The sequence below is a fragment of the Papaver somniferum genome, chromosome 4 (assembly GCF_003573695.1).
Source record: "Papaver somniferum cultivar HN1 chromosome 4, ASM357369v1, whole genome shotgun sequence".
NCBI classification, from domain to species: domain Eukaryota; kingdom Viridiplantae; phylum Streptophyta; class Magnoliopsida; order Ranunculales; family Papaveraceae; genus Papaver; species Papaver somniferum.
This window is the reverse complement of record NC_039361.1, coordinates 100,324,128-100,351,074: the sequence shown is the minus strand read 5'-3', so window position 1 is coordinate 100,351,074 and position 26,947 is coordinate 100,324,128.

Sequence of the window (26,947 nt, the reverse complement as noted above, 5' to 3'; positions counted from 1 at the left end):
TTCCAGCGTCTCTGAAAAGTTGATTCACCTCGGCATGAACATCTGCAGAAGTCTTCATATTTGAATTGATAGTTCGGAGTGTTCCCCGGAAGGGCCAGAAGAGTGGTTGTAACCAGAAGTCACAAAGACATGGAGTCATGGATATACCAATAACAAACGCGTAAAAAAAATGGTAACGATCCAACCCTTACCTATTTAAAATTACACTAGCTGTAGTGATTATGACGTCAGAATTTCGAAAACTTGCTCGTTACCTCAAACCTGCAAAGACGAGCAAAATTCATTATTCAAAATCATGACTTGATTTTCATAAAACCGCGAACAACCCATGTGAATTTTAACATCCACTGGTTTTTCAAAAACTAGACAGACGTCCATTCTACAATTGTGAAAACTCATATACAGACATTATTTCACCATGTATAATGGTCTACTTTCAACAGTTGTTCAAAATCAAAACATGATTTTACAAAATATATAAATATTTAACGTGAAACTCACGTAAATTTGAAAAATATATCTATATATTTTTTCTCCCTCGCACGAGCATATGTATTTGAAGCGAGAGTATATTTTCAAATATTTCTGAAAGCTCGAAGATAAAAAAATTTCATGAAAGCTCATAAACAAAATTTTACTACTAACAGACGCACGTCTGTTAAAAAAAAAAAACTTTTCTCTCGTACGAGCATCCACCTTTGAAACGAGAGTTTATTCCACTATGTGAAATCTCACATATTTTAATTAATAAAATTTTGGTTTTCGTGAAAGCTCATAGACAATTTTATATCATCAACTGAGGTCTATTTTGTTTGTTCCTTAAACTAACAAACGAACGAGCGTCTGTTCCTAAAACAAGGATTTATTTTCTTGGGCCCGGACCCATGAATCCTAAATCAACCAAGATCCCATCACCAAATCAGAGGTTCAACACCAATTTATGCTCATTAGAAGATGCTCCATCGTTCCACTGGGATCTTCATTTAAACCATGGTTTGCTCATTCAGTCAAAATCTGGTAACGTCTTATCTATGACTAAGTTCAATTACTTATTTTATCTTTAACTGGAAAATCACCATTCACTTATACATACTGACTGAGGAACATGACTGTCCCTCACTAAGCAGGGGACTTAATATAGAAGATGGATTTTCGACAAGGGCAAAATCATAAAACCATAATTATACGTACTCGGGATCCGGCAATCGGATGAGTATTGAGACTCATGTCTCTCGATAAAGCGTGAAAGATCATGCCATAAAATCTCTGACTGAGAAGGCTATCTCTCAGAGTATATGTAGATATGTAGTCTCCCAGCTGAGGCCACGTCACATCTCATGAATACTGAGCAATTTGAGTAATTATTTCTATATAGAATCGAAAGATTGGACGGCTCCTAGACAGCGTGCCTGCTAGTATAGAGCAACAATGTCTTCAGGATGCAACCAGGTTTTCCCTGACTATGTAGGAGAAATGTGACACTCCAGCAAGTTCATATTGCTCAATTCTCAGATAATTAATGCTCCTAGATAGGAATCCCTGCTAGTATAGAGCCATCAATTAATTATCTCTAATCGTAGCCGAATATTCAACTATATTCTACGATTCTTCGAATGTTTCGTTACTTCAATTTATGTTTTTCCCAGCAGAATTCCATGGGTTAGTAATAAATATCCAACGTGCAGGCATCTGAGCATCGAATAAGTCCTGACTAAAATGGTGCAAGTGTACTTAGCAATAATGCACAGTCCAGCATTTGAATGCGCAAACGAGCATTTCAAAAATACGAATGAACGATGAACCAATGCAAAATATGAAGGAAAAATAATAATAACAAAATATTAGCAAAGGCACCAGGGGACTGGGATCACTAGCCGGCCGGTCATGCCGTGACCAGTCCCACGCCCAATTTTATATTTTCATCATATTTTATTATTTTTCCCTGATCTCATGAAAATTCTCTCATTCGAGCAAATCTCATTCGTTTCAAAATTTCTTTATATTAAAGAAAATAATAAAATTAGGGAAAGTTGTCACGGGACCGAGCACCAGCCGGCCGGCCATGCCCTAGCCGTGGCCGGTCCCACATCTCACGGTTCCCCATTATTTTATTATTTCCCTAAAACCATGAAAATTCCCTGATTTCATGAATTTTGTCTAAACCCATGAAAATTATTATAAAATGAGGGAAACTGTGGGACCGGGCTCTAGCCGGCCGGTCATGCCCTAGCCAGTCCCACACTCCCCTTATTTTATTATTATTACTTGTTTTGTTTTCCTCATTTCATGAAAACTCCCTGATTTCAACAAAATACTTTGGTTTCAACAAATCTCTTTGATTTTATGAAAATTCCCTAAAATCATGAGAATTACATAAAATTGGAAAGAATGCCCTGGGACCGTGTCTGTTGGCCGGCCGGCCATGCCTTGGCCATTGCCGGTCCCACACTCCATCATTCCCTATTTTATTATTATTTTATTTCTCTCATCTCATGGAAGTTCCCTAATTTCATAAAACTCTCTAGTTTCATGGAAATTCCCTCAATTCAGAGAAAATACATAAAATTACATAAAACTAGGAAAAATGTGTGGGACCGTGCTCGTCATCCGGCCGACCATGTCCTAGCCGTGGCCGGTCCCGCACCTTGTAATTCCCTGTTTTATCTATTATTTTTCATCATCTCATGTATTTTTCCTAGTTTCAGCAAAATCCTGAATCCTGCATATTTTCTCAAAATGTTGCTCAAACGCGCACCAGAAAATATCGAAACTCTCAGGACTGAGACACGAACACCATGGTGACACGAGCACATCCCCTTGACCGACCAAGGGTGAGTCTAAGGCTTGCAAATGGCCGATCCCACGTTTTAATGATTTTAACCTAATTTACTCAATTGCTCATATTAGGTTCAAACTCTTTTCAAACAATTGAGGGTTTGCTCAAACGACCATCAATTGGTCCCACGGCTACCAATAGCCGGTCCCATGACCTCTTGGTCGGTCCCTTATATTTTCACAATTAGGTTTTATTATTTGTCGCCACACGAGCATTATTTTAATAAATGATTAAACCAGCATTTAATCATTCTTTCACCAACTGGTCTTCAAGAGACTTTGGTATTTTGCTCATTCGAGCATCTGGGTGTTATATGGTCGAATCATTGTCCCTTGCAGCCGGACCCTGTGGTCCCTGCTTCGCTGATTTTCAATAAATCGTTAATTCATTAAAATTAGGGTTTTGAATCCAGAGCTCTGCAAAAACAATCCCAGCAAAAATTATCAACGAATACTAGCGAGGGAGTACAACAAAAAGGTAAAGCTTCGAAATTTTGTAGAGGGGCAGTATGTGCTAAGAACAATCCCACAGTATCAACGAGAGAACAAATGGGGAAAGTTAGCACCTATATGGGGAGGACCTTTTATAATACACGACATTGCGGGAAACAGTTACTACTATCTTCGCAATCTGAAAGGCGAGGTCCTCCGACATCCTTGGAATTCTAAGTGGCTCAAACCGTACTACCCATAGGAGCAACGCAGCTTTGCATCTGCGTGAAGAATACCAGAAGAAGAAGGCAGCGTAACCGCTTTACATGTTTCTATCTCTGGACGAGGAGTAGCAGGCCTCAACCTATCAATCAAACAAGTTTTTTGAAACCTTCAAGTAAACAAAACTTATTAACAATATTGGGGAAAGTAGTTAATCTACAATCTATCATGGCTCCCCCATCAGTGTCTATGAGTGTAAGACCAGGTGGAAGGCACCCAGCAGAAAGAGATACCCAACCAATCTTAAGGCAACGGGTCGACGGAATGGGTGTACGTAAATATTTTAACCCCATATCCTAGAGCGTTGCCTCGGCCCCCACCGTCTGGGAATCCTTTGGCCCAGGGTTCGCCAGCGGGGTGACAGGTCTCAAGAAGATCACGAAGGCACCTCCCTTCGGTATCGCACCCAAACACTTAAAACATTCTTCTTTTGTTTTTAATGTCTTTCCTCACAATGCTTAAAATAAAAAACAAACTGATACTGCAGGTATACCAAAAGAATGATCCATTTCATAAGGGTTGGTTACAAAGAGCGGCAAGGCCAATTCAAAGAAAAAAACACATCAAAAAAATTTTCTTTACAAAATACTAGCAAAATCTAACTGAAGGCTAATGCCGTGGTTTCTACTTTGAAGATGTCGCCCCATCAGCAGGGTTGTTCCGAAGAGTTGAAGGGACGCTCCCACCAGAAGAGGGTCCCCAGGAGCTAGGCAAGGAGGCAGGTACAGGACGACGCAGATAGCTCTTGACGAGGCCATGATCGGTCTTAAGGCCAAGCTCAATTTTCTCTAGCATCTTGTTTGTCTCCTCCGCCAATTGACACCGAGCCTTATGCATAATAACTGTCGTTCGCTGGTGGGCTTGAGATAACAACGAGGACAGACGATTCACTTCTTTAGAAGCAGCACCAACGGCCTCCTCGCGGGATGCCACCATACTCTTAAAATAATTAGTCTGTCCTTCCTGCTGCACTAAGGGAGATTGAGCCTTTTCAAAATTTTCATTTGCAGCGCGGAGTTGTCCCTCGAGCTCTGAAAAAGACAACACAAGGGAGTTAGCACAGAAAATACATAATCAAACTCGATGAAATGATGTTATACCTTCGACACAAGCCGAAGCCTCTTCATACTCATTAACAACCGCGTCTCGCGCTTCGTCAAGATAGTCATATTCCTCGGATAGTTTCTTATAATCTAGTTGAAGGTTGGTGAGAGAAAATTGACTTGCATCTAATTCTACCTGCTTCATCGAATCCATGTGACGAAGATGGTTGACTTCGTTGTTTATCTCTGTTACCCCTTTGTTAAGTCTGTACATGCATACTTCGAGTTTCTCTCAACTCAGCCTGGCGGGCTATTCAGCGCGACGCAGCAAGGGCTTTGCTGAGAGCCCCAACCTCGGCTCTGGCATCGTCCCTTTCTCTGGTAAGACACAGCATACTCTCCCTAATTCCCGGAAACGGAAGGGAGCGAGCCTTTCGTAATTCCTCTTCCAGAAGATGTATTCTAGCCTCTAATAACGAAGTACGCTCACGGGATTCCCGCAGATTCTCACGTGTCCACAGCAGCGTACCATTGAACAAAATACGGTCATGGTTATACAGATTCTGCATATCAACCATCTGAACATGCCTTGCGCGCATCCCTCAGCCCGAGCGTCCCACTTTTTGGCTTCGCTCTTAATTTTTTCGACCAACTCTTTGATACGAGATTTTTGTCGTGCCCTTTCATTCCGAAGCCATATCAGCTCGGGGACTCCACCCACTGAAGATAGGGTGGGGAGACTCAGACAGAACAACAAAGTAGTAGAAAGGAATTACGAGGGATAAAAGATGGAGAAGAACTAAACCTGTGAAAGCTGAAACTTTGCCGCGAGTTTGCTCTAACTCAGCGCGAACGGTGGCAAGCTCTGAACGAAGACCAGCCTCCGCTTCACCCAGCCTTTCTTTCTCTTTAAGGCTATTCTTCAGTTCTTCTATCTCCACCTCAGCCGCAGATAATGCCTTTTCCCTGTGACGAAGCTTAGCCTCCAGCTTCAAAGATTTCGCTTTAAAGAATTGATACAGCACATGGTTACAATGCTCACTCCTCATCATCTACACATCAAACGGCAAACATTACACCAGGATTCGAGTGTCACGAGATATGTACGAGGACTTACCTCCAAGACACGCTGCTGGGGAAAACCATATTGGTACCCATCGGCTATGGCCATCATTTCAGCAACAGAAGATGGAGGGTCCGCTACGGGTAGCCTCTGGAACACTCAAGCTTTTCCCCCACATCTCGGCAACACGCGCCTCGGAAGATAGTTCCATCATCCGACGAGTATAAGCATCAGAATCTTTCTCGCCAGCAACCACCGGGGCAGGATGGGGAACAAACAGCAGACTTTTTCTTGAGCCAATCCATTATGGCATCCTCACCCTCAAACATCAGCGAGTGAGGGAAATCCTCGGAAGGTGAGTCAACCACAGACTTCCCTTTGCTGTCATTTCCCCATCAGCACAAGTCTCGGCATCACCACGCGCAATGTGATCATCCGCGCCCTCATTCTGAACAACAGCATTTTCCTTACCAAAATCCCCGAGCACATCCCAATCATCATTGGGGAAAGCAAAGAAAAGTCTTCGGGAAAACCGAGGGCATCATCAAAGAGTTCCCTTGCGGAATATATCCTGTCAAAGGAGAACTCTTGAGAAATGGTGGGGAGTTTCCGCAGCCTCACCCCCTCCGATAAATTCCGGACCACCAGGGTTATCACCAGCAGGAGCAGACATTTCCGCGGTAACACTTCCCTCGGCCACCGCGGTATTATTTCCCCATCAACACCATCACAACCCGCACCAACCTCTTCCTCGACTCAGGAGGGGAAGTATCAGTGCGTTCTTCCCCATCAGACATTTCCTCATCCTCGGCAAACTCTTCGTTCACTGGACTGGTAACTTCTTCATGAACCTCAGCCTCACCCGTCACAATGGTAGAAGACTGCTTGGGCCCAATCTTTTTCTTTTTCGACACCTGCAAACCAATACACGTTCCACAAAAAGAGTTATTTCCTCATACACAAAGTTTGATTTTCAAAAAAGGAGGGGCGCGGCCAGAATCTGCAATAACCATACCTTGGTAGTAGCGGCACTCTTCGGTGGAAGTATAGCACCAGAACCCTCTTCCTCGTCTCCATCAACAACGTCGAGAGCATAAGGAAAGTTCATGCCCTCGAAATTTAAACGCCAGGGACAGAACTCCATAACGAGCAGGAGGAGATTCACGAGGGGGGGGGGGGGGGGGGGGGGGGGGGGGGGGGGGGGGGGGGGGGGGGGGGGGGGGGGGGGGGGGGGGGGGGGGGGGGGGGGGGGGGGGGGGGAGGGATTGCCTGCTACTCTCAGAAGGACGCCAACCGCGCGGACCGGGAATCCAACCATACGCCCAAGGACCAACAATTTCAATAACAGTGGCATGCCACTCATAATCATGGTCACGCTTGATCCTTTCACGAGCAGGAAAAAGTTTCCGCTGAGCCGACCCCTCGGTGCCTGGAACGTATTTCAGTTTGGCATCGCTCACCTCACTTAAGAGACGAATTTCCCCGAGGAGCAGCGAGGTTACGAAGACTAACACTCCACGGTTTACGGTTCCTACTATTGACATAATCCCCAAAGGAGCTGTTGAAGTTTTCAGGAGTATACCACTCCCTCTCAGCGGGATTTGGAACGTAACATGTCATCGTCGTCTCCCCCTTACTCCGCAGATAACATTCCCTCAGTGCACGGAGATAGTTCCCCGATAATTGCGACACGGAACGACTATGAGTATTGGTGGAAGAGCCTTCGCGACCAGCCCACATCATAATAAAAGGAATCACCAGACTTATACAACGGCAGCATAAGACCCGCCTCGAAGGCTCCAACCGTAGTCAACAGAAAACTCATCAAACTGATACTTCGAGATGAGCTCGTAAGTAATATCATCCTCAGGGGCATAGAAACGAACCTCGAAGGCTTGGAGCTCATGCTTTTCCTTGAAAACTTCAAGGTCAATGTGCTTAAACGTGACTTTCTTCTTGCTAACCGAAACGCTGCGTATCACCGGGACAGCCTCCTCTTCTTCCGCGGGATCGGACGAACCAAAAAAAGCTTCGGAAGCTTTTCTTTTGAAAGGAGGATTTTTAGATGATTCAGCCCTCGGCAAAACACCTTTGGAGTTCTTCCCTTTGAAAGAAAGTACTGGAGGCGGCGGCAGAGGGTTCTGCACGGGCACTATAGAACGAAGAGGGGGAATATCGAAGGTGTCACCGCGAGGAGGTGTCTGCGTACACCTGGAGTCATCACGAGGAAGAGAAGGAGCACGGCTGGCAGCGTATCGAGACCCGGAAGGGCCCTTCGATGGATCCCCCTTCCTAGGAGGTGAAGCCTTCGTTCTAGAAGAAGACGAAACTCTATTACCGCGGGGATCCATCTGCGACAATTTAGAGAGATCTCCCCCATGTGGAGATGTATCAGACTCTCTACCGCGGAGGGGATCTCGGCAGACTGGAAGGCGGAGTTTGATAAGGAAGCCGCGGACGGTCAGACATGGCTGCGAGGAGGTACAAAAAACAAGTTAGAAGCAAACACGAGGGCATCACCAAAGATCAAAAAACCACAAAATTAACAGTTCATCTCAGCATAGCCCATAAACCCTAAAAAAAAATAAAAAAAATCAATACAATTGAAACACTGGCCTCCTCGACTTGAGAAGAAGAACAGGGGCAAACTAGCATACATGCATCGAAAGATGTTCTTCATCACAAACAAGGTACAACAGCAGCAGGAAATTTACAATCAACACAATCAACACAAAATTTAAAACAACAGAAACGAAGAAAAGAAACCTTACCACCACAAACAAAATCCCAAAAGAAGACAAATGAGAGAACAAACCAGAAACAAAGAAGAAACGAGCGTGATTAATGCTAGGGCATAGAGAATTTAATGGTTGAAGAACAAAGGATGAAGTCTGACAGGGAGAATGAAATTAATTTTCAAGGAGAATGAAATTAATTTTTTCTCCTCTCCTTTATATACTCGAAAGAAAGAGAAGGAAGTTAATGGAGGAATGGGAAACATGCCCATTAAATGAGCAGCTAATGCACGAGTGAGAAACGTACCCAAGTATCTAGGAGAAGTTATTAGGAGAGAGGAGGAATATGTAACGTCTGTTTTCTTCAATGCTCCCACTAAACACTCAAGCCCGAAGAAAAGGGGAAAATTGTGTGTACATATTTCATCATCAAACACGTGTATGTGAGAAGACACGTGGAGAGCATGCGGACCAAGTAATCAAAACATGATGACACACGCCCACAACCAAGAAGCCCATCCCGTCGACGTCGGATCTTCGCCCAAACAAATCCAAGGGCAGAAGTTAAAGGATGTACCAAAAGCACGGTGTACTGCGGAGCACCAAATAACTCCCGAAGAGTTGCTTTATCTCATCCCCAAAATAAGCCAAGATCAACGGTGAAGAGAAGGTTGATTGACATGTACGTGACAGGGGCAGAAGACACTTGTCTGACACGAGCATGCGTCTCAACTACCTGCATTAAACACTCTGAGCAGTGTACGTGTCGATCAACCCGTGGAACGAACGAGGATGACTCTGCGTGATCAAGCAATGAACGAAGACCTCTACGTGATGGACACAAAGCACAAGAAGATAAGGTTCCAACGGCTCTCAGAAACGGGTCCCACACTCTAACCCTATAAATACCCCCTCTCCACCAAGAGAGAGGGGATGGAAAGGGAGAGAGGTTTAGAGGGAAGTCGAGAGAGAAGAATTTTTAGTGTAAGTTTACCTTTTAAAATTCTCAGACCTATCGTTATAGTATTTCGATTGAGGTAAATAAGAGTTGGTTGCTCGGACTTGTAAAGATTAAAAACATAAAAATATATACAAACATTTGTCACAGGATCAAGAGATACTGGGACTCAGGATGTCACCAATTCTTATACTCATGCGATTCAATTATTAATTCTAGACAATTAAAGCTTATATTGATAACAAATATCGACTCTTAGTTTGCCAAAAATAGATTTTGTAGAGTATTATATGTAAATCATAAGCATGATGCATCAAGAATCTCATGGATTAAGCATACATCATCAGACAAAATCACAAATAATCAATAAAAATCATAATTCCATTCATAATAGTGCAAATAATCATAAAAGAATTAAATAAGAATTACTCATGCATAAAGAATGGTTTCTTCCATCATCTCAGTATTGGGGTTTAGCTATTCATATTAATCATACACTCAAAATATTAATTCAAAGATCAAAGTGTGATCAAAAGAGTCAAAAGTTATAAAACAGTGGTTCTGTGACCCACAAAATACGTCAAGAAAGAAACGATACCAGGGAACTGCAGTAAAACAACGACACTCCGCTGCTGCTGTTGACGCTGCGGAAAATAAGAATGCTTTGTGCAGTCTGTTCTTCGTGTTCTTCAAGGTCCTCTAATGGCAGCAGCAGCAGCAGGTGGGAATTGCTGTTAATCCTTCTTCTTCGCTCCTCTGCGTCCCAAACCTTCCCCAAACTCTTGATCCCTTTTCTAAGACTCGAACCAGCCTTTTTATACCCAGCAAAACCCACAAATCTGAGTTTATCTATGAATATTCTTTTTATTCTCTTCGGTCAACAGTTGAGAGAAAATCTCACTTCAATCCTCTCTGTACGCGTCTTCTGGCCTATTCTAACTCTCCAAACTTCTCCTCTGACTTGAACAAGACTAGGTACATCTTTATCCAGCGTAAAACTCTCCCAAAATTCTTCACAAAATCTTTGAAAATAAACAGAAAGAATACGTATCCCTGTTGAACTTTGATTCACTTCTCCCGACCATTCTAGCCCAATATGTTCGACCCAAACGCACACACAAACCCTGTTTTGCTCTAGTAAGTCCAGCCCAATCGAATTCCACAATTGAATCTCTTTAAAACTTCCCAAAGATTCTCACACAAAAATTGCTCCTTGCTGCTGCCAGTTTCTCGCCAAAACGAATGTTTGAAAACGTGAAGAAATGTGACCTTCCCCTATCCAGTCCCGGTCTCCCTTTAGCAGATGCCTGGAAATGGGTCACCCCTTAGTAATTAGGTTACCCCTTATCCAAAGTGAGAGTCCGTATAGTAATTTTCTCCCACGAGCGTAAAAACCACTTTTTTAGCCAATTTCGCCGCAAAAGCTTATTTCTCCAAAAATACCTACATGGACATAAAAAGCCATAATAAATATAAAATCGAGCACTAATAATATATACAACTGAGATTATATAAGACTCAAAAATGTGCCTATCAAATATCCCCAAACTTATTATTTGCTAGTCCTCGAGCAAATCAAATAGAAAATAAAATCCTAACTCACTGTCGCATGCATCGTCGATTTCATTTAGCGTATGCAACAAGCCTTTAAACCCCTAGGTGGCCCTAGTGGACGAGTTATAGTCTCGGGAGGGATTACAAGATATATACCCACAAAACCTGTACTCCAGACCTTAGCTATCTACGCAGAACCTTGGAAGGAACTAAAGAATCTCCTTGGTTGGCATACTTATTGACTACAAGAAGAAGTACCCCGCACTCAAGCATACTAAAATTCATATAAAGTGACAGAGCTCTACTAAGATAGTCGCACTATGGACATCAATATCCGGAGTCAAAACTAATCACATGGATAGATCAAGAAGATGGATATAGAAAAACATAGATGGTTTTGATGTTTACTAAGTGAACGGTGTTTCCCATATCTGTCTGAAGGACTCCGCCAAAATGAACCTATCCTAATGGATTGAGATACTAGTATGACTAATATCAACACACTGGCATATACAAGGGTACCAGTGGTCGATAACCTAACTCTAGGTCTACACAACTGGCATATACAAGGGTACCAGTAGTCGACTTTATTGAATTTATTCCTTTTGGTCAAATGGTCTGGTCTTATTTTTTTTTTTTATTTTTTTTTTCTCTTTTTCTTTTCTTTTTCATCTCTTTTTTAAAATTCAACTTTTTTTTTTTTGATATCTCAATCACTCTAATTCACCCTAGCATTGGTAACAACTTGATTCGTGAGCCCCACCTAATCACTTAGAGTAACATAGTTTAAAAACAAAATAAAATAAAAATAGAAGTGAAAAGGACTCAACGAGATATGGTGAAACTATCATGTTATTTCTAACACCTGAGCTCTGTGCTTTTATGAATAGACTCTTTAGATGTTTCCATCTAATCAGATTGGTTCCTCAATTCCTACAACCAAAATGCTTCCATCCACTTAGATTAGTTAGTGCAATCTTTAATAGGCATAAATTTCTAGGCTCTGGAGTTTATTTATTATGCAACTAAAAAGTTTCTCCCATACCCCCAAACTTAAATCTAACATTGTCCTCAATGTTCTAAAGATGAAATTAAAAGCATGAACAAGGAGAAACTGTTACCAATGAAGCAAAAGAGATAAGGAAAGATATTACTGTGTCGCTTGAGCATGGGATACCTCCCAAGAAGTGCTAAGTTTAAAATCTTCAGCCATACTTAGGAAAGGATTGGTCAACTCGAACCATAAAGTAACAGTCGAAATAATTGTGGGTCTTCAAAACTAAATAGAGCTGACCAAAGGAAACTGCAATGAACCAAGAAAGTGAACAAGACTAGCATGCCCTTACTTAGTTTCCTGATTAAGAAATTTATATCTAATTGTGGTTCAGGTTCAGGTTCTATGAAAGGGTCTAAATAGAAAATTTTCATTGGCTGCGTTTCTTCATAGGTGGGATCCGAATCATTAGGTCCTAGAGTCTGGGAAAACTCAAATATGATCTTAGAAGCGCACAATAATAACCTAAATAACTGAGGATCCTCTAAGTCAATAATATTTGACTTACGTAATTGACCACAATGAGAGTAGTGGTCATTCTTAAGCAAATGTGTCGATTCTAATTTCCTAAAGCATTTAGGTTTAGTCTCACAACTTAATATTCGACACATTTGGAATATAAACGTTCCCACAGTTGGAAGAAAACTATTTGGTGGGAAAACAAAGTCAATCTGGGGATCATATCCTGGGCAAACCACATCAACCAGAGGATGGGTTTCTAACGACTGAACTTCTTCCTGGACATCATTAGGTTCGGGAAAACGAGTATGAAGGTAATCTTGTAAAATTGTCGAGGCAGAGATATCAAGTCCTAAGTGAAGGGACTTTATGAGAGTTAAAGTTAAGGCAATAGGAAGGTGATAATCACCCCCAAACTTAGAGTTTTCAGTGTCTCTAGATAGACTAGTTACAATCTCCCTAATTTCTGGATCATTAGATTCTTGAAAATGGTCAATTGATTCTTCTAATTTATTATCAGGTAGTGCATCTTTACTCATCTCTACGGGTATATCTTCTTCATCTAATACTATTGTTTCTAAGTCGCTAGACTCTAAAACAGCATTTTCAGAATAAACTCGTTCCTCTAAACCACTATCGACTTCGTAATCAAAAGGAAAAACTACATCGTCTAAAACGGTGGTATCCCTAATCAAATCCTCGTCCTTTTGAATAGGTGAATAATCATAAAAAATATTTGGATTTGAACTAGAAATAATATAATCATTATAAAGCTCAATTGGATTAATAGATTCCTGATCACTATGCCTACATATTTCAGATTCTTCATTACTACTATCCTCATCATCATAATAGTGCAAAGATGATTGAACCTTATCCAAATAAGTAGTGTCTTTTATTCTAGCCTCGTCCTCGAAATTAGGCAAATATTCACTATTGATATCAAGGGTAGAATTAGAAACCCTATTTTGGAAATTTAGATTATTTCGAGCAGCATTAGCCAACTGTTCATTTTCTGCCTCTAGACGTGCCTGAATTTCACTGAGCATAACACTTATACGTTCACCACTATCGTTTATCATCTCAGAATATCGTGTACACTCTTCCTTTGAACTATTCATTGCAACTAAACGTTTATACGTCCTTTCAATCCGTTGTTGGGTCTCTTCTAGAAATGGAACAGGTTCAGAAATATCATAATCAGGACTAGTTTCCAAAAACGAGTAACCAGTACTACAGTGTTCCTGATTTTCTTGCTCGTAAGACCAATTCGCGTGTGGATAGTAATTGGACTCACCATGGTATGAACCATAACCTTCAAAAGGTTGGCGTTCCCAACTACTATTCCCACCATGGTAATAAAAATGATGATGTCCATATTCAAATTCAGATCGATACTCATTGTATTGGATTCTGTCATACCAGTTCGACATTCTTAATTGCAAGGTAATTCTACACAATCACAAATAAGGCTGACTCGACCAAATCAAACCTATAGAATCTGGCAAACAAAAAGCATGATGGCTCTACTTAGATTGTTTTCTAGACCAGCTTCTATTCCTTCGAAAAGGAATTCGTTACAATTTGAGCACACCCCTCTGGAATCAATCCGAGCTAATGTAAGTTGAATCGAGGCGAGGGAAGCTTAGTAGAGCTTTGATACCCAAGGCCTCACCGCATTAGAAGGCGGCGCAGTCACGCATTCAACTCACAATATAAGTTTTGTGCATAATTTTGGATCCAAAACTAATTGAAGAAATTGGACACATATTGCCAGGGCTATATATTAAGTTCATTTCCAAGTAATTTTTCTTCAATATAACCTTCATGCATCTCCTCGCAGGATTCCTCCATCTAGGGGTGTAAGCCTTGATAGACGCATTCATGAAAGTCCTAGAAAAAGGATCCGATTTCAGCAAGAACTTGCTCGTTCTCGTAGCCCATCACAACAGAATTCTGAGGCTAATGTAAGTTGTCTGACCACATTTTTGTTTTTTAATATTTGAAACTAGAATTAGTAATTAAGCATGTTAGGCTCGACTTACATTGCATGACTGATGTAGGGTTTACATAATGGAAAAGTCGCATCATTTGAGTATGCATGTTTTTTAAAAGGCGGTGGGTGTTTGCATGTTCTCTTCAAAGTATAGGTGTACAACCATGTACATAGTTGTAAAGATATTGATCATAAGAAACTTCTTTCATTAAAAGTTTGTTTGAAAATATTTTCTTGGTACTATTGAATCAAGAACTTCTTTAGGTGAGCATGTTTGGTTGCTTAATAGCGTCACTACTCTCCCATTCTTGCTTTCTTTTAAAGATATTGTAAAGATTGAGCTTACAGATTTTGAGTAAAGTGACAAATGTGAAAATGATCTTAGAAAATACAAGAGGTTGGTTTGGCTCGCTGGTTTGCATCCCTGAGATTAAATTTTTGTTGGATAATGTATAAATAGTCTTCTAATGTCGACGACTACTGCAATCTCTTCTTTGATCGTTATTCTATTTATTGTTGAAATATCGGAAGCCTAAATTAGGCAATAGATAATGACTGGAATTCCTCTGAATGTAACATTACCTGGAGCCCATATTTGACTTGCATTCATCTCTTTGATGATTAGAGAAGATGAGTAGTGCCTCTAGTGCGGAACTTAAGGTGTGATTACACCATCTTAAGTTGTTGTTTTTCGATATCATGAGATGATTTTAATAGCATGCTTGCTATGTGTTTAGGTGTTTTTAGAGGGAGTTTAAGAACGTGGAGAAGAACAATGGACATGTTGTACGTGGTGTACAAACTGGTGCAGCTTGTCTTGGTTTTGGAATTTCAGAATTTTTGTTGATGTACATGTTTATATACAGTAGTGTAAACTATGATTTTTAAAAAATGAAAATTATATAGTCATGTGGGTACTCTTTTCGTAGATATCGAAAAGAGCTTTCCGAATATATAAAATTTGCGAGTTTTGGACCAACGGTTCGAAAGATAAATCGTTTTTTAGTTATTTTTATATTATTTAAAATTGCTGACATAATCATGTGTCACTTTGGACTAAACTGTAAATATTTGGACTAAATTGTAAATCAGGAAGGTTATATATGTATTTTTCATATTTTAAATATCTTTTGGACTAAATTGTACCTAGTTAACTCGGGATGGACTAATTTGTACTTTTTGACGTGTTTTTGGACTAAACTGTTTTTTTCCCCTTTGGAAATTCAAAACATACTTCATGTCAAAACCCATACCTTTGGAAGATAAATATTTAGGTTCTCCATTATTTACAAACAGATCCAAAATAAAGAGTTTTGCACCAATGGTTAAAAACATGAAACACAGACTCATAGGATGGAAACGAAAAAACTTCACATCAGCTGGTAAAACAGTTATGATCAAACACGTAACCTCCACAATGAGCATTTACCAAATGAATTGTTTTAACCTTCCAAAAGAAACCTGTAAAGAAATAAATAAAATTCAGCGTGACTTCTGGTGGGGAAAAGATATTGAAACACCGAAAGGTGTTTATTTAAAAGCTTGGGATATCTTCAGTATACCTTTAGAAAATGGAGGCCTTGGCCTCCAAAACATACAACATTTTAACATGGAAATGATAGACAAAATGGGATGGAAGATCAAAGAGAATCCTGATTCTCTGTGTAGTAAAATTCTAAAAGCTAAATACTATCCCAATTCGGATGTTATGCATTTAGATCCTAAACATAAATAAACAGATAGTTGGATCTGGAAAGGGATTAAAAGTGGAATTGATCAAATCCAAACCAACTGCTTCTGGGAACTCAGAAAAGGAGGCAAAATAAATGTTTGGACTGACTATTGGATCCCAGGAATAAAATCACCTATACATAGACCACTCTTAGGAACAAACCTAGTAAATAATGTCAAGGACTTAATAAAATCAAATAACACCTGGGACACACAAAAATTAGATTTATGTTTCGATACAACTACCATAAATAGAATTCAACTAATACCCATTACAAACGACAACAGAGAGGATAGAGCAATCTGGAATCTGACAAAAGACGACACTTTTAGTGTCAAATCTCTTTATAAAACTCTGAATAATCATGAACCTGCGGATAGGAAATGAGCTAATATATGGAATATGAAAGGATCTCCATCGATAAAAATGTTTATGTGGAAATCAGTTAATTCCATACTTCCTAACAGCATGAGAATCGCTGCCATTTTACCTAACATACAAACTACTTGCCAAATCTGTAATGCCCATGATGAAACCTTGAATCACGTGTTTTTAGAATGTAACTTTGCTTCTCAAGTTTAGAATCATTTAAACTTTAACATTTTATACGTCAGAGGCACTGCTATAGATTGCCATGAATGGCTAAGTAACTGGTTCACAACAAATGAAAAAGATGCTCCAGAGATGAGTTGGGCTGAACTATGCAACACCATAATTTGGCACATATGGAAAGCCAGATGTGGTAAATTCTTAGGAAAAAAAAGATCAAAATAGCCTGACTACTGCTACAAAAATAGTAAACTATATAAATTATACCTTAAATGTCTCACAAAAGAACTACAATCCAATACAGAACTTGTACTACAACCCGATGCAAGATGATGGCCTCTATATATGTAAACCCTGTACTTGGCAACCTCCTGAATTCATGAGATATATAATAAGTATTGCTCTGTCTATGCTTAATGATATCTCTGATTCTGCTGTCGCTCTAACTCTGATGGATAATTCAGGAAAACTTAAAGAAGCCAGAGGAGAATCTTCAGGCTGGAACCGAAAGGAATTGCTAGAACTAAATGGGGCTGAGGCTGCTTTCCAGTGGGAAACGGAGTTGAGTGGACACAATATTGAATTTATGTGTGATTCAGAATCGGTCCTTATGCTGCTAATTGGAATGTATACCAAAACTAAAACGGAAAGATTCAAGAACAGTACTTTTTTTTTGGAAAACAAGAATGAAAAATCTTTAATTTTAAAGCAACGACTTTTACTTTGGTTAGCAGGTGTCAAAATGCGATAACAACCAATGTTGTTGTTTACTGTAACAAATCCATAACTCTAAGTAGCTGGAAGTTTGAACATTAGAACAAATGATTAATCATCTCAATCTAAGAGATGATATAATCGCTGAATTATACAAGCACCATACTTCTGGTTAGAAGTTCTTGGTCACTGAGTTTCTCCCCTTTTTCGTATAAAAAGTACTGTATTTAAGAATGAATTTGGGTAAGATTTCGGTTTCGAAGACATGTCATTAAAAGTAATGCTAACTTAAGGATATAATTGCATGGTTTATAAGGGCTGATACCAGTCTTACTAAGGAGATATTATTCGATCGATCCAATGGCCGAGGACACTTCAGATCATTTTGTCTTATATAGAATGGTATTCCATTAGTAGGACTAGTATCAACCCTTATAAATCATGTCGAATTGCTGCACATCCTCAACTATCTCAACCCTCCAATTGTTCCTTCTGATAAAGCTCTAGTAGATAATAGTCGAGATACTAACAAGTCGCACCAAATGGATGCACATTATTTTAGATGTTCTTCACCGTGTTTCCATCGGTTCTGCTAATTCCTATAAGAGCATCTCTAATGTAAGAGGTAAAGGTCTTAAAATAGCATGACATTTAGGATTTAAGATTCTTTTTACCAAAATTCTGTCTCCAATGTAAAGGTGAAGGTCATAAAGAATGACATGGCTAAGTGGAGATAAAGGAAAAGGTCTATATCAGAGCGAGTCCAATTTTGTGCACACTCCTTTAACGAGTGTGCACGTAACAACACGGTTTCATTGGCTGTCACAAACTTACTGTTATCTCATTAATAATTTTTTTTTGGCTTAATTTAATTTAAATCCTTAAAAGGCATTAATTACCTAAAATATAGGACTTGATTTAGGTAATTAACGCATTAACACTTTAATGCACCACAATCACGCTGTTGATGATTTTGTTTTTTTAGGAAATACTTCATTTACTGTTGATTTCACGACCCTTATGAATTACGATCATGATTTCCCGTGAACCCATATCAAAGCTGAGAGTTAATATCTTACAATTTCACTCAATATGATTCATAAACCTCTGCCACAAAACTTAAATCTAACAATTTACCTTGAAAATTGATGAAAATAATCATAATGAATGATCAACATATCAATCAGAATGAGTGGTCAATTTAAGCCCTGCAAATTTAACCATCACCGATTATTACCCATTCTCATAAAACTTTCGTGGTTGCTTAATATTTTGTTTTTCTTCTACATGCCCAATTAATCAACCATCCTTACACACTACAAATATTAATGAAGTGTATGTAATTTTAGAAATCTTATATTTTAGGTAATTAGATATGATATATATATCCAGTTACCTTTTTAAGATTTAAATCAAACTAAAAATAAAAGAAAAAACTAAAGTTATTAGTTAGGTAATGGTATGTTTAAGGCGGCCAATGAGATCATTTTGTTACATGCACACTCTTTATAGGAGTGTGCACAAAATTGGACTCGATTAGAGCTTCTCCAATGGAATGTATGTGAAGATAAACGTTTAAGTCCACCTAGGATAGACATTCATTTTCCAAAAAATTCTTCTCCAACCCGAACTTCTTAAATCAATATGAAGATGACATGGCTTAAATTTTGTTAGACATTGTCAAGGTGAATGGAGTACAATTTTGTGCACACTCCTTTAAAGAGTGTGCACGAAACAAATAAATCTTATTGGTTGGTGTAAACCAACCGTTAACTATATATTAAAAAAATATTTATATGTAATTGAAATCTAAAAAAAGGCAAGTAATACATATCATACTCTAAAATATAGTGAATTCAGATAGGAAACAATTGGTTTGCGGATGTCTACAACAAATTTCGCAATAATTAGTTGAATAATCTAGATGTGAGTCTTCGGTATCTATGGAGAAGAATGAAAGTTAATAGTGTACGAAACAAAGTTATGTTTTGTGATTGTGGTTGTCTTGTCGTGGTCTCTTATTTCAAAGTTTTTAATGGCGATGCTCACTAGCTTCAGGTACTTGCTAGTTGCTACAGCCAAAAAAATTTGGAAAATTGGCATATAAAATGGCTAAAATTGACTGAGATTATAGAGACATAAATTATAAAGCTGGGTTGGGAGGTTTAGCAAGAGATGCTCTCCTTCAAGACTTACGACATACGACAGAGAAGAAAAAACCAGTTGATCAACAGGGAGATATGGTTTCTTAACTAATTATCGGACTCATCGATTATGCATTTTACCATTGATTGATTTTGCTTAACTAATTGATTATTTTACCGACGATAAAAAAAAAGAAAAAAATGTTAATCTTGCTAACAATATTGATGATCTTACTAATCTTACTACCCGTATACAGTTCCAACTAAGCCACTTAATTCGTTTGTCAAGATCAAATCGCGACTATCCCATTAATTATGAATGAAATCATTGATTCGTTTGTCAAGATCAAATTTCAAAAGCATATATTACGGTCTTTATATATATACTTACTCTTTCTGTTTTCTAACGCTTATATATTAGGATCGACTATATCAATATTCACCAATTTTAGATTTTAATTGAATTAATTGGAAAAAATAAAAATTTTAATAAATAGTTGACAGTTAGTTAAAAACGACCAATAAGATCAATTTGTTTTGTGCACACTCTTTAAAGGATTGTGCACAAAATTGGACTCAGGTGAATGTCAAGTTTAGACATTCACCTTGACAATGTCAAGCTAACTTAGTAAGCTTTTACTAAAACTAATTTTAATATATTAAGTAACCATTTTTAGCTCTAATAAAATCTAAACGTTAGTAAAAGTAAAATTTATATTTAATCCATGAAAAAACACAAACAACACCATTGGAGACGAATTATTTTCTCACCCTTAATTTAAGGAAAAATTTGTAATGAGAATGTATTGTTTGAGTTGCCACCTAGAAAACACACACAACCACCACTGCAGAAGCTCTTAGGTTTCTTCATACACACATCATCTTTTTGTCTCTAAATTTAAATAAAAGGTGTTAGATATTTATTTTTTATTTTTTGATAAATATCATAAATTTCATTCATGATAAACTAGAGATTACATGGACTTAAAGTACATAAAGATCAAAAATCAAATTACAATTAAAAGGTACTAACAAAGAGTAATTTGTGAAGAGAAGTAACAAACTAACAAGAGTACCAAGCAATCCTAAGATTGAGATAATGGTTTTGGGATTATAATCCAACCATTTTGAAAGGGGTTTTTCTTCTTGAAAAAGAGATCTTCTCATAAACATATGAGAGTGATATGTCCAAAGTCTTGAATCTTCATCACCATACTTGAACTTCTACCTAAAATCTCCATTGAGATCACAAAGAAACTCCATAAGAGAGCATGAAAGGTTTTTTTGGTTTTGGGAAGAAACTAGAGAGGAGAGGTGTTTTTGTTTTTGTTTTTATGTATAAAAGGTGTTAGATATGATACTGGTGATTGGAGATGAGCTTAGGTAAAAAGTCTTACCCTTATTTTCTTTTGTCATTTAAAGTCATATCAAAAAAGGTGTTAATAAGACCTTTATCTAGGATTATGTACCTCGACCCATTTGCATTGGAGATGTTCTCATGTCTTCATTTTATATTTTTATCACACGAGCAATTATACGAGATCTAAAGCGCAACCGTTGTTCCAACATGGTTGAAATCATTCATTTGATTGGTATTAACAATTTCATGTTAAAAAAATACTGGACATAGAATGAAAAATGTCAGGACGCTTGGGAATTATGATCGTGTCTATGGAATTAATTTGTATGCACAATGCATTAGATAACGGTGTGCGCGTAACCGACGACTTGTTGGACGATCGAAGAGAGTCTTTCTATATAATGATAATGGGAGCTAAAATGTATTGCCTATTTTAGCTATTATTTCAAACTCAATTTTTCCTAATATTTCCAAACCTAACCACAGTTTTTCAATTTGAACCCAAAATAGTAAAGGGGGAGTTTTTGTTTGGTCATATTTTAGGTCACAAGTCATTTTAGTCCACCAACAACATGAGACTTTATTTTGGGCCTTATTTATTTAAAAAATATTAGAATATCTAACGCACCATTTTCTCTCGCTTATTTTCTCTCAAGTCTTCGTCTGATATATAGTTGTACTATTTTCTTCTTTATTTTCCATCTACTAATTTATCTTTCTTTACATATTTTTTTTAAATATCTCTCAAAATAAAAGCATCACTTCACACTTTTATTCTCACACTATCTCACACGTTTGACGTTATTTTTGTGACTAAAAACCAAACGGTAACAGATTTGAAGTTAATATTTTGGAGTTATGTTCATTTTACCAAGTTCTACATAAATGAGCACATTCTGAAATAGAAAACCTCAAAATCTACTGGTCTTAATTTCAATGGCTAAAAATTCGTTGATTTTCAGCGGCTCATTTTCAAAGTAGTCGATGGTGGTGTTACACGTCTCGAAATACGCTCATTTCGGTAGGAACGTAGATCTTTGTAACAGGGACATATTCCCAGAATATTAGCTTCAAATCCGGTTTTTATTCGCAAAAATTGCGTAGAACGTGTGAGATAGTGTGAGAATAAAAGTGTGAGGGGATCCCTCCTCCTCAAAATATAAGTTGAAAATTAGTAAATTTTTATATTTGGAAAACTCTCGACCAGATTTACACAATAAGTACCCATTATTGTTTGACTCCGTCACTTCGTTCCCACACACTACCTCTACTGCAACTGCAATTATTATCTTTATCAATTAGTACTCAATTGTTTAACTCCATCACTTCGATCCCAAAGGAAACCCAGAAAAGTTTACAGATTTGTTGAATGAACGAAACTGCACCAACCCATCTACAATTACAATTGATAAACCAAATGAAAATTAACAATAATCTCAATGCAAATTAAATAAACCTAAAACTGAAATTTGAAAACCAAAATTAAAAATTTATAAATTAAGTACCTAAATTTTACAATCAGCATTTACGAGTGATTTTTATCATGCTTCAAAAAAAAATCATGGGCGTTTCTTATTGTTTCACTGTTGAGAACCATAATCAGGATCTTCACAAAGATCTTCGTCTTGATTAGATATTAAAGAAAAGAAAAGAAAAAAGGGGGAAAAGGTGTTTTTTCCTGGAGTTATCAATTAGGTTTTTTCTTTTTCATGAATGACGATACTTTCTCAGCACAGACCGCGGAAGAGAATAAAAATTACGTATGGGAATTGGTTAGTTTCAGAGAATATGGCATTGAGGAAGAAAATTTTTCCTCAAAAACCCTATTTAACGAGATGGCAGTTTGGAATATCCTAGATTGTTGTCGCTGTTTTATTGGACATTGTCAGTTCATAAAGAAACTGGAGTTAAGACGTAAATGAGGTGTAAAAAAGTATTAAATTTAATTGCGCGGGACAAAATTAATGAGAGAGCTCTATTTTGTAATATTCTTACCAGAGTTGTCCGCATCACGTTTTTGTGGGGCCAGAACGAAGAAGAATTGAGTATTGAGTTTCAATTATCATTTAGTTAGATAGATTAGGTTCCAACATCAGTCTTGAGAAACTAATTATGCATGATATATTTGCAAAGAAAGCTGCAAATGACAAATGTGCCACAGGTGTGTGGAAACGGGATCCTCGTGCATGCTTTTTGTACCTTATCGTTATTTGAAGATATAATGGGAAGAGCCTTTCCCATGGGATTTTTTTTTGTTTTTTTTTGCTATAGCATGATCTAACGGCACCATGTTCACTCATTTTGGGTGTTTGAGACGTCACCAAACTAAGGAAAAAATTCCGTGATCAACTTCCCCTAATTTGGTATAATTTTCTTCACTGTAGTTTTTGTTAGCATCCGTAAGTTTTAAAAAAGAAACTAATATCTGATGGAATCAATAAGAGACTTTGTCAACATCTCTTAGTATATTTTGTTTAACACACAATTTTAAAAATTGAACTTTGAGTTAAGTTATATTTTCGTGGGATTCAAAGGTTTTGGAAGAGAAGGTTTGAAGATTTAGGAGATCGGATCAAGGAGTTTAATACCATAGCATTTGAGACGCGTGTGTTGATACATGAAAAATAATATCACTTAATGGGTTTGGGGTGCCCCCAAAGGGATAGAAAACATGGGGCTTGGGGACTAAGCCCAAGTCTGACAAGAAAGTGTCCATTAAAAGAAAAGGACAAGGAAGGGATTCGTGAATAAGAAAGAGGTTATGTCAAGGAATGGCATTAGGAGTAATTGAGGAAGGATAAGACATGTGTCATGATGTCATAAAAAGAGGGGCTTTTGGGAAAACATATATAAGAAAGGACAAAGTACAATGGAAAGGAAACTCTCTCTCTTACTATTGTTGGTATAGTGAGGTCACTTGGTGTAGCTAGGACGGGTAGAACCTAAATCTCAAATCACCCCTCAACATTTGGCGACCAAAACCGGAGGCTCGTGCCTAGATCACCATGATACACCCGGAAGACGCTAGCTCAGGCGCGATAGGAAACCAAGCGACCAACCTCGACGAGGTAACAATTGAGGACGATGACAACGAGGAAGAAACACCGATCCAAGGTATTATCAAGCGATCAGCGGTCCATGGATCCCAAAACAGAGAAACAGTAGCAACACAAGGGAAGAACATACGAGTAGTCCAACTATCGAAACCCACGTCATTAACCTTGCAAAACATGCAAGAGGAACTGGATGAACGTTCGTGCAGAAGGCAGGAGCTTGAAGACTGGATAGCACAAACAATAGTAGCAGGACAAAAAACTCCCGAAGAAATGACGAAAAGCGAGGATCACAAAAACGACAAGACAACGACGATGTCACAGGAAGAAATGACGAGGTACTTGGAGCAGAATTATCATGTGGTAAAACAAGACAACCATTGTTGCGTAAGCAGTCCATACCCAACAAACATCCGAGAATTCCATTATCCCAAAGCCTACATTTCTCCGAAATGCAAGACTTATGACGGTCAGGGGAATGCATGGAAAATCTTAGCAGATTCCTATCAGCAATAAATGATAGAGCCTCCAACGGAAATTTGTTCCCAAATCGCTCACAGGCACGGCGTTCACCTGGTATGACAACCTAAAGGAAGAAAGCTTGGATTCCTGTCTGACCATGTCCACACTCTTTCTTCGGAAATTCTATTCAGCTAAGAGGAAAATCACGACAATAGACTTGAGCAAGAACGGACAGCGGATGGGAGAAGAAATAGGAAAGTATATCTTACGGTTCCGTCGCTTGGCACTAGACTGTCACGATGACATCAATAAGGAAACACTCGTTGAGATTTGTGTACGAGGAATGATCCCAGCTTTCAAGGGGAGTTTGATCAATTTTAGATTCCAGACCTTCGTCGAGATAGAAGAAGCGGCTGAAAGGATCACCGACTGCATAGAAGAAATACCCATAGACCCTGTTTGGCGCCACACAGTCAGCGCCGTATCTGAGGCACCGCACAACGTAATACCCAACACTAATAGAGAAAGGAGGGACCAATTCCAAACCATCGGTAGAAACCAGGGGAGAAACGAAAGGATTAGGCATGACTCAAACCCACCACCCCTTCTTCCTTGCAGCAAAGAGCGCGCTGTCGAATTACTGGGTCAGTAGGTCACCGAACAAGAAATTCAGCTTCCCCCGACGGTAGCAGACGTTAACAAAGTGGATAAGAACTCCGCCAGGTACTGCCACTATTATCGAAGGTTGGGGCACCCAACAGAAGAATGTTTTGCTATAAGGAGTATATTTGAAAGCAAGCACGCCACTGGGGAGCTCGGGGCAACTACGCAAGCGATCGAGCATGACCCTTTCCCTCGCCATTGATGCGAAAGAAAGGAGGAGAGGAAGAATATGAATGAAAATACCACATTGTAAACACCCTCTTTTTATGGTAAGAACAATTTTTCCTTTCAAAATTTGGGAGCAATGTGATGTGAAAAGGTCGCAGGATAGCCAAAGGCGCCTGATTAACCGACATTTACGAAAGGTGATAAATACCTTAAATACATCTTTTGAATGTCAATTTTTTATGCTTTTCTTTACTATTTCTCTTGTATTTTTGTATATTACGCTTCTTTTGCATTTTATAGGTAGTCAGGAGTCATGTAGCAAGAAAGAAGTCAAAAAGAGCCTCAATTCACTATTTGGAAACCTTAGGCATTGGCACAGTCGAAGCATGTAAGGACACATGGCTCTGTTGTGTTAAAAGAGCAGTTTACTGAAGCAACAGACAGTGGTACTCAGGAAAGCCAGTGAATTCCAGCTGAATGCTGCTAAATGCAGGCAGACGTTATTAAGGGGACGCCTCATCCTTCCTTACAACTATTCTAGGTCGAGCACAGACGAGACGGTTAAGAATTTCAATTTGTTTCGTGACAAGAGCAGCAGCTGCACCAAGTCATGCCATCGTTCGAGCCATGGTTCTCGTGGGAGATTGCCAAGGATTAGGACAGGTAATTGACGCCGAGACGAACACAGAGGTCGAGGCGAATCTATTTGGTTTTGGAATTCAGATTTCAACGAAGAATACAGGGAAGAAGCTTAAGCTGATGCCATCGACTCATCATTGATCAATGGAGGAGATTACTTAAGGGTTAAGACAGGAATTGCAGAAGCTAAGTCAACGAAGAGTGGGCTCGAATCTGTTATGATTTTGACAGACTTGAAGCTTCAAAAACAGGCCAGAGAATGGAGTAGAATGCAGTGACTGCCATTGATATTTGATGATAAACAAGAGGATTCAGAGCTGGTTTGTATCTATGAATGAATGGGTTTGTGTAGATTCGTATTTTGCAAGGAAGGAATCGATTTGTGTTATCTCCAAGGTGCAGCCATTTTACATCCATTAGCAGTCTGCAGCACACACACACGCTGTTCGAGGAAATGCCCGAGTCACCAGTTCTGCACAATTCAAGTTCAGGTGCCAATGGTTCACTTCACCACATCTCATCTCCGGCTAGCCATGGGTATGATGACTGTTGCTAGGGAATTGTGATCGTGATGGGAGAGTTCTGACTCAATTAGAAGCTGAAGGTAAGCACGGAACAATGAACAAGAGCATGGCAACGAGAAAAGAGTAAAGAAGCTAGCAATTTTGCCTTGGGTTAACAGCGGGTTGTGATAGTTCTAGCCGTGACTACATCTGGGATCTGTTTCTGTATCTGAAGGTTGCCTGGCAATGGCTAGGATTCATACATTGAAGCCAACAGGGAACCAATTATGTCAGCATTGGTGTGGTCTGTTTTGTGCCGATAAGTCAGCCAAGAAGAGGAGCTGTGACCGTGGATTAATTGTGAATGAATGACTGTATTCGCATATGTTGGATTAGGAAAGTTGGGTCCTTGCCCAATACGAAATTGCAGGGAGGAAGGGAGTTATAAAGAAAGAAAACCTAAAGCTAAAAGAGGACCTCCAAAACCCTTTCATCCACCAGTTTGCATTCATATTTATCACCTGCATATACATCTCCATCCACCTGCAT